Source organism: Eumetopias jubatus, unplaced genomic scaffold (assembly GCF_037043125.1).
Source record: "Eumetopias jubatus isolate StellerSeaLion01/CBP00866 unplaced genomic scaffold, mEumJub1_p1.0 scaffold_11, whole genome shotgun sequence".
NCBI lineage: Eukaryota > Metazoa > Chordata > Mammalia > Carnivora > Otariidae > Eumetopias > Eumetopias jubatus.
In genome coordinates, this window is record NW_028274817.1 from 25153212 (window position 1) to 25162419 (window position 9208).

At 42.7% G+C, this 9208-nt stretch overlaps 1 pseudogene; it reads right to left on the reverse strand.

Annotated features, from left to right (window-relative positions):
• Positions 1–6719: 6719 nt before the first annotated feature.
• On the reverse strand, positions 6720–7664 carry LOC114223710 (PDCD10 and GCKIII kinases-associated protein 1 pseudogene; annotated as a pseudogene).
• Positions 7665–9208: the final 1544 nt, after the last annotated feature.

Below are 9208 nucleotides of genomic sequence, written 5' to 3' on the forward strand. Positions count from 1 at the left end.
CTGGATATTCTAGCCAGGTCAATTAGACAAGAAAAAGAAATAAAAGACATCCAAATTGGAAAGGAAGAACTGCAATTTATTCACAGATGACATGATCCCATAAACAGAATATTATGAAGAGTCCAGAAAAATCTACTTAAGCTAATAAATGAATGCAGCAAATTTGTAGAATACAAGATCAACATACAAAAATCAATTGTATTTCTATACACTAGCAATGAACAATCCAAAAAGGGAATTGAGGAAATATTTGCATTTACCATAACATCCAAAAGAATAAAATACCTAAGAATAAATTAAACCAAGGAGATCAAAGAGTTGTGTACTGAAAACTACAAAACATCAGTATGCAGGAAGAAATGAGAGGGATTGAGTCCCAGCCAGAATCCAGAAACTATTAGACCCTCAGATCTTAGCACACCAGCTTTACATTTCTTTTTCAATAGCTACAAAGATCTACCCCTATATCTTTTCAGGTATTGTTTTAGGATTCACCAGAAAAGGAGGTTCACAAATAAACATATTTCAAAGGGTTAATATATATTTGAAAAGCAGTTTCAAGTCTACATTTTGGAAAACAGGGGCAGCCAAAATAAAGAAGGTAAAATATTAATCAGATATACACATTTGAGAAGAGAGTTAGTCTTTGTCCAGAGAAACAAAGATGAAAGAAATAAGACGTTTAACAATTTTTAGTTGAATTTTTTAACATTTATAATACATAGTTACTTTCATTATGGAGAGACTGATTAGGTTAACAACCTCCATTGGCCATTTTCCTAATTCTGATGTTGAGCTTTTTTTATTGATTCAAAAGAGCTCTTTATATATTAAGTAAATTTGCCATTTATCATAAATGTAAATATTTTTTCCACAGCTCATTGTTTTTATTTTCAATATTCATGTGCTATTAGGAAACTATACATTTTTATGTAGTCAGATTTCTCAATCTTTCTGTGATTTCTGAGTTTAGGATCATACTTTAAAATATCTTCCCCACCTTAAGATTATTGAAATGTGTACAGGGGGCAGGGGGTTGAAACTGGTTGGCTTAGTCAGTAGAGCAGAGCATACGACTCTTGATCTCAGGGTTGTGAGTTCAAGCCACACATTTCGTGTAGGGGTTACTTTAAAAAAAAAAATCATTTCCAAAAAATAAAAAGATGTAATTCTATTTAAAAAGAGAAAGAAATGTTTACCAATATTTTCTCCTAATATTTTCGCTTTAACAGTTAAATCTTTGCTCCATTTTGAATTTGTCTGGTTTAAGGAATGAGGTAGGGATCAAGTTATTTTTGGGGACAAAGGGAGAGACTCAAGCTTTATTTTTTTTCCCCAAAAGACTAACCAATTGTTCCAGCATCATTTCCTCATCCTTTCTGTATTGGTTTGAAATGTTACTTTTATCATATAATTAATTTCCAAAGAGATTTGGGTCTGTTTCTGAACTTTCTGTTCTGTCTACTCATCTGAAATGGAGTTCTATTTTTCCACTTACCATTTTATTTCTGCTTACTGCTCTGAGTGTCCCTTTCCTGATACCAAGGTATCTCTACAATCAAGCCAGAAAACAACTTAGTAAGTATGAAATGGGAATCAAAAGAAATACATAGTGTGGGGACAATTTCATCGAGGCCATGTGTACTACCTCTACCCAATAAGAGAGAATGCCTCTCTAATAATCAATGGTATACAAAGCCCTTTGTGATCTAGCTCTTGTCTCTTTCCAACATCATCTCTGGCCACTTTCCATCCTCTCCTCCCCTTACCATTTGGTTAGGTGTTCCTAAAACATCTTGGCATTTCATATATTCTTGCCTTGCACCTACTGTTCCTTTTGCCCGGAAGCCCTTCTTTTCCTTGTCTACCCGGTGAATTCCTATCCAATCCTTTAAAACCCAGCCACACTGTAAATTGTCTGTCACTCCTCCTACCTCACGATGCTTTTCTCTGAAAAGAGTCAGAAGCTCTCTTATTCATATTTGTATTTCTAATACCTAAAACAACAAGTACACAGATGTTCCGCTGTATTTGTTGAATGAAAAGCTTAATTCAAATCATGCTGCGGTTTCAATTGTGAAAAGTGTTCTTATGCTATATTTGGATGGTTGACATTCAGTAGTTCTTCAGAAAACAAGTTTACCCTAACCAATATATCATCCCTTCCCTCCCTATCCCACTGGCCTAGTGCACTTTACTGAACTGGGCAAGGGTGAAGATGGGGACAAAATTGGGGAAAGTGGGGAGAGGAAAATGAGTAGTATCCTTAAAACAGCAGAACCAGGGGCACCTGGGTGGCTCACTCAGTTAATCGTCAGACTCTTGATTTCAGCTCAGGTCATTATCTCAGGGTTGCCAGATCCAGCCCCGCATCCAGCCCACATGGAGCCCTGCATTGAGCCTGCATCAGGCTCCCTGCTCAGCAGGGAGTCTGCTTGACATTCTTTCCCTCTGCCCCTCCCTGGCTCACACGTGTGCTCTCTCTAAAATAAATAAATAAATCTTTGAAAAAAACCCAGCAGAACCATATTAGACACAGTGGAGGGTAATAGGATTCTATTTCCATATGCATTTGCCTGAATTCATTGCTTGTGTAAAACAAGGCATACCGGAAAAGCAGCAGGGTATCGATACTATAATAGAATATTCAAATTATAATAATGGAATTAGTCAGATATGGTACTGCTTTGATTGGACAAATATTAATAAATAATTGAACTGTTTTCTTACACTGATAGGCACTCTATGGTGTAGTTTTTATTTTTTATTTTTTTAAGATTTTATTTATTTGACAGAGAGAGACACAGCGAGAGAGGGAACACAAGCAGGGGGAGTGGGAGAGGGAGAAGCAGGCTTCCCGCCGAGCAGGGAACCCAATGCGGGGCTCGATCCCAGGACCCTGGGATCATGACCTGAGCTGAAGGCAGCCGCTCAACCGACTGAGCCACCCAGGCGTCCCTATGGTATAGTTTTTAAACTGCAGTTTCTCTTATAAAATAATTCTCATTTGGGTCCAAAGAAACCTTTATTTGCATGAGCTACATTTCTAAAAACTAAAAATTTTAGTACGAAATGTGAGCCTTAAAGTGTTCTCAAAATTTTACTAAAAACATGGCTGACACGGAAAAGTACTTAGGCATTCAAATCCCTTTTCTCCAGAGACCAGTCATTTTAATTTGTTTTATAAACACAGTCCTTGGAGTCAATTGTCTTATAAATGACACAGCTTGGCTTGAATTCTGTCAAATTGTTCTCCAAGTTCTTGGTGCAATTTTTTAATCTCTGTTTTTCACTTAAAAATTTTTCCTCTTGATTTCCCAGCATGCTTTCCACCATTTCCAACCACTGTCTAATTTTATGGAAACAAAAAGGGTGAGGTTGTTACCAGATGATGAGGACGCATGCAGCTGATTTGTGTTATAACCAGCAACAAAAACTCCATAATTCCTTTTGTTCCCCTTAAACATATTTCTTAGAAGTGGAATATATAGATTTTTCTTAAAACCTGGTATATTTACTTTGTATGATCTTTTCTGATGGCATTTTCCCAGAATAATGGAGAAAAAAGGAAGGCTTATCTGGATAAATTGCTTTGAACAAAGTCAACCCGGGAAATCTAGCCACTGAGTTATTTTCACCCTCTGACGATTTGTTTGGAGCAGTTGAGGAGGGATGAGCCGTAGCTTTGTATATTTCACTTTGGCAGAGCCTTTGGGTCCACACCTCGGGTCTTAGCAACAGACATCAATCAGCAGGTGGCTAGGATGTCATGGAAAAGAGGGGAAGCAATGTGACATGGTAGAGGTAAACCTATGACAGGGTGTTCATCGTCTGTTTTTATTTTCTATCTCCGTCTTTTAAAATGTGTTGTGTTTATACTGTCACAGAATAAATAGAATCATGATTTCTATTTTACCAGCCCTCCTCCACCCAACAGCTTTTCTATGGGTAATCGGATCTCATTAAACTGAAAGACATTCATGCTAATCCCTGATGTCATCACCATATCTTACAACAAATACTACTGAATACCATCTACGTGTCAGGTTTGGTTAATAATATCCAAAGGACCTATAAGCAAGGACTCTAATAGGAGATTTACTGGCATCAGGTCGGCCAGAGAGCTATTTTGGGCGGAAAAAGAGGCTACACAGATGACTGGCTCTTCTGGTGGAGATAGGGTCTTGAGCTCCTGTTTTCTTTAGTCTATTCCCTAATCCTGATCCTTCAGTCAACTGAAGATTTATTTGCAGGCTTTTACAAGAACAAGGAAAGTCAGTATGAGTATAAAACCTTCATAGGAGTTTAAAGTGAAAACGGAACATCTAATCTTTGCCATTAAGATTTTTATGGTAGCTTTAAGGAATTCGGAAGTTTCTCTTTTCTTTTTCTTTTTTTTTAAAGATTTTATTTATTTATTTGTCAGAGAGACAGAGCACAAAGAGAGGGAGCATCAGGCAGAGGGAAAAGCAGGCTTCCCGCCGGGCAGGGAGCCCGATGCGGGGCTCCATCCCAGCACCCCAGGATCATGACCTGAAGGCAGACGCTTCACCGACTGAGCCACCCAGGCGTCCCCAGGAACTGAAGTTTCTAAGGCCATGTTCAGGACTCTTGGCAACAACCTGGACTAAGTGAGGGAATTTCCAGTGGCCTCTCACCATGTCGTTCTACACCTCATCATTCACTTCCACAGCCCCCCACAGGGTCAATCACCCATACTCTGTAGTCACAAGCTTTTCTGATTTTTCATCTAAGTTTACCAGTCTCTAAACCAATCATGCTAAGTTATTAATGCTCGATCATAAAGTATTCCAAAGTGCAACTGCACTCACATAGTGTACTCTAGAAGACATACACTTTTACAAAAGGAATTCGTGGGGCAATGTCCACAAAAATGGCCAGGAGAGATGCAATGGTGTATTTTGGCCCACCCATGGGTGGGTCAGGCTCTGGAGGCTTAATTAGATCACTGGTGTACAAATTTCTTCGAGCAACTTCCTTGTTGAGACACAGTAATTGGACTTTTATCCATAGGCCCTTCCATAGTCCCTCCTGTCTTCATCCTATATAAAGTAAAATGAACACCAGTATGCATTTGCACCATTAGTAAATTGGGTGTTAAATAAAAAGATAAACAGTAAATTTTCATTATGGACATAAACTCAGGTAGAACTCAACATCCATACTACTTGATATTTAATATTATACTTTCTTGTACTGTGGATTTATTTTCTCATAGACCCCTCTCCGTAACTCAAATGAGGACACGAGGCCCTATATGATAATTTGTGCCCATGGTACTTAGCCAAACCCATGCACACAGTAAATATTCAATATTCTTTGAGGAATTGAAGCAACACCTGATGCTTGACCCTAAGAGAATGTTCAATGTCACATGGTTTGTGTACTTGTATGTGTTTCATACAACGATCAGAGCTCCTTTTTCTTCTCTGTTATGGTTACCACCATTTCTTAGAGTAAATAACCTTTGAGGTGTCTACGCAGCTCACAGTACTTTTTGCTTCTCTCAGCACTACTTTTCTACGGATGTGGATAGGAAGTCATGTCTACACTGTGCGACGCTGCCCCCATGATGGCAGTTGATTAGATGAGGGGGTAGTGCCTGCCAAAAAGTTAGCCAATCAGGTTCTTTCTCCTGGGAATTTTCCCTGGGGCCTAGAGTCAGCCAGGCAGTCTCTGCAGAGAAGCCAAGAACGTCCTTCTGCAAAGACAGAAAGCAAAGATGAGACACCCAAAGAGAGTATGCGTTCTGGGCTCCTGTGCTGATTTTCTGGTCCCTGGGTCCGGTCTAGCTTCTTGAGGTCCAGCTACATTCCTGCCTGCCTACAGATACTATGAGACCTCCACCATTTCCTTTTTGTAAATGATCATTTGTGTATTTTTGCTGAAGCTGGCTTGAGATACAGTTTACTACTTTATTTTTTTTTTTATGTTGTCATGTTTTAAGCAGAATCAGACATTAAGTGGCATAAAACACTCCATCTATCTCTTTGCCGTTCCCAATCTCATAAATTCAAAACTCAAATGTGACACAGTTTTAAGAATTATTTTGACCAGCCTCCCCAATCCCAAAGGAGATTAAAAAGTAATCATGTAAAAAAGCTAAGGTCAAGATGTCTTAATATCACAGCTAATGGCTAACCACAGCTTCTGTCCCATCCTGCAAGTTGCTGAGCTTGACTCAGTGTCAAATGAGTGGTTAGTGACTGTCCCTCAAGGTAAACCATGCTCTGGGGACACACCAGGCACTTTGAGTGGGGGTAGCTAGCTTTTCCAGGTTGGGTACAACGTTTGGCTCTTAAAAGCAAGACAAAGAATTTACAAACAGAATGTTCTGTGACTCGGCACCCTTGGGATTAAGCCCTGAGATTTCAGAGCATTCTCAAGAACATCTGTCCCAGATGTTCTGGAGGGAGATTTGTGGGTTGAGAGTAAGCTGTTTAATTTCTGCGTGTGCTGTGGGCACCAGCACATTGCCCACTCTGATTTTTATTCTGGCGCCCTGAAAGATAGCCCGTCTATCCAGTGGGGCTTTCAGTACTTAACAACAAGCAGCCTGGCGCAGGCATGTGCCATCAGCAGAACGGATGCTGATGCAAACAACCTGTAAGACTGCTCGGGGCGCAGGCTGCGGGGCATCAGCTCTGTCCAAGGAGCACGCACACCTCACAAGCGCAGCACAACACCTGCTCACGGCCCTAATCTGCCCCGTCCGCCTCTTCTCCTGCAGAAGCTGCTTCTAAAGCCGCAAGGGCTTCGGCCACGGCCGCATCCTCAACCTCCATGTCCCACTGCTGTCTCCGGTGGAGCCATGCATCCTCCCAGCCAGTTCTCGAATCAACCACGGGCATGGCCTGAGCAGCATCCTCTTCTTTAAAGTAGACACTGAGGACCTCTGTCGCCACGGCCTCGTTTAACGAACCCCAGCTTCTCTTCAAGGGGAAGGGCATGTTCAAACCATGCTCCCCCACCTTAGGGTGAATTCCCGCCAGGGCCTCCTCCTCAGTCTGGCTCTTGGAAAGACCATCCTTTTCTTCCTGATCAGCTTTGTCTACAGCTGAGCCCCGAAGGGGAGGGTAATCCGGGGCTGGTATGTGGCGGTCACGGTCTTGTACTTGCAAGGCAGGACCTTCTGGCCTGGAAGCAGCTGGGAAACCCCCATTTCGGACGACATGGGTCTCTTGTGAGGCCAGCAGCACACTGTCCTGTTTTATGGGGTCCCCTCCTTCCGGGAAGGGTTGAGTGAAGGGGGGTGCTGTTCGCGATCAGGAGCCCCTATCACCGCAGTGGGGCACATGATCCCCAGTGGGCTGCGGGGTGGCCACGGGGTCAATGCCGTTGATGGCACTGCCAGCCCTGTCCTCACAGTGTTCCCCGGCTGTGTCCCCCTGAGGGGGCGGTCCTGGAGGAGATCAGTGGGGCTCCTGCCCACCACAGGCTCTGCCTCTGCTGGCCGTCCTCTTCAGGCCCTTGCTCTGCAGCTCGCTTTTATGCACCAGGACTTGGCCACTCTGTTTGCCTTTCAATTTACCGTCACCTTCATCCACCTTGCAGCTGTTCTCGCCCTTGACCTAGCCAGGGGAGGGCACTTGAACTGGATCAAAGAGATACCTTTGTATCATTTTACAGCACCTGCACCCCATCTGGATTATTTTTTGTTACCATTTGTTGTGGAGATTGTCCATCAGGTTTCTCTCAAAGTTTACCTTCTCTTCCTGGGGTGGGACAGAGGCGGCGGCAGTGGGACGCTGCACCGAGAAACACTAGTGGCTCCTACAGTTGACTACTCTAAACCAAAATCTTACCTAATCCACTTTCCAGTATCCGAAGTCTACCAGAGAGGAGTGAAGCTACCAGACTGGTTGGCTGATACAACTTGCACACCGGGAGTTGTCGAGCAAGCTAGGTGATGGGATGGCCTGGGACTCGTTACACATGTAGTAACAATTCAGAAATCCCAAGAGTTGTGATCTAAGGCCCAGCCATCATGTGCAGACCCAGGGGACATGAAGAATGCCTAGTATCTTTACCAAGGCATGCCTTTGTATTATGTGGCTAAAAAAAAAAGTGGATGCGGTGAATAATAATTTTTGAAGCTATTTAATTTTTTTAAATGCAGAATGTGGGGGTGCCCAGGTGGCTCAGTCGGTTATGAATCTGCCTTTGGGGGTGCCTGGGTGGCTCAGTCGTTAAGCATCTGCCTTTGGCTCAGGTCATGATCCCAGGGTCCTGAGATCGAGCCCCACATTGGGCTCCCTGCTCTGCGGGAAGCCTGCTTCTCCCTCTCCAGCTCCCCCTGCTTGTGTTCCCTCTCTCGCTGTGTCTCTCTCTGTCAAATAAATAAATAAAATCTTTAAAAAAAAAGGGGGGGGCGCCTGGGTGGCTCAGTCGTTGGGCATCTGCCTTCGGCTCAGGCCCTGATCTCATGGTCCTGGGATTAAGCCCCACGTCGGGCTCCTTGCTTGGCAGGAAGCCTGCTTCTCTCCCTCTCCCACTCCTCCTGCTTGTGTTCCCTTTCTCGCTGTGTCTCTGTCAAATAAATAAATAAAAATCTTTGAAAATAAATAAATAAATAAAAATTAAAAAAAAAAAGAATCTGCCTTCGGCTTAGGTCCTGTTCCCAGGGTCCTGGGATCAAGCACCCCATCGGGCTCCCTGCTTAGTGGGGGAGTCTACTTCTCCCTCTCCCTCTGCCTCTGCCCCTGCTTGTGTACTCTCTCTCACTCACTCCCTCAAATAAATAAATAAAAATAAATAAATGCAGAATTTGACACAATAAGACAACATGCTAAGAAGAAAAACAAATGGAGCCATCTCACTCAAAAACTAGGGTTTAACTGCAGCTCATGTCTATAGGGAAGAAGGGAAGAAATACATCTGGTTTCCCATAACTCTAACCAAAGGTGGCAACTATTAATTCCATGTGAACTGAACATTGACTAATGCCTAAAGGATAACCTATGTTAGAGAAGGAGCTTGTACTAAACCAACCATTACTATTTCATTATAATACACATATTCCTATTGAGATACTTTCCTCACAACTTATACTAAGTACTCTGATGCAAGTCTGTCCGCCTACTTCTTTTCACTGGTTGTGTTCCATTACCTTACTTTCTGCCCCATGTCTGAAGCAGTCCTTAGGCCCTTCTAATCTGATACTCTCTATTGGGTCTGCCTTGCCCCG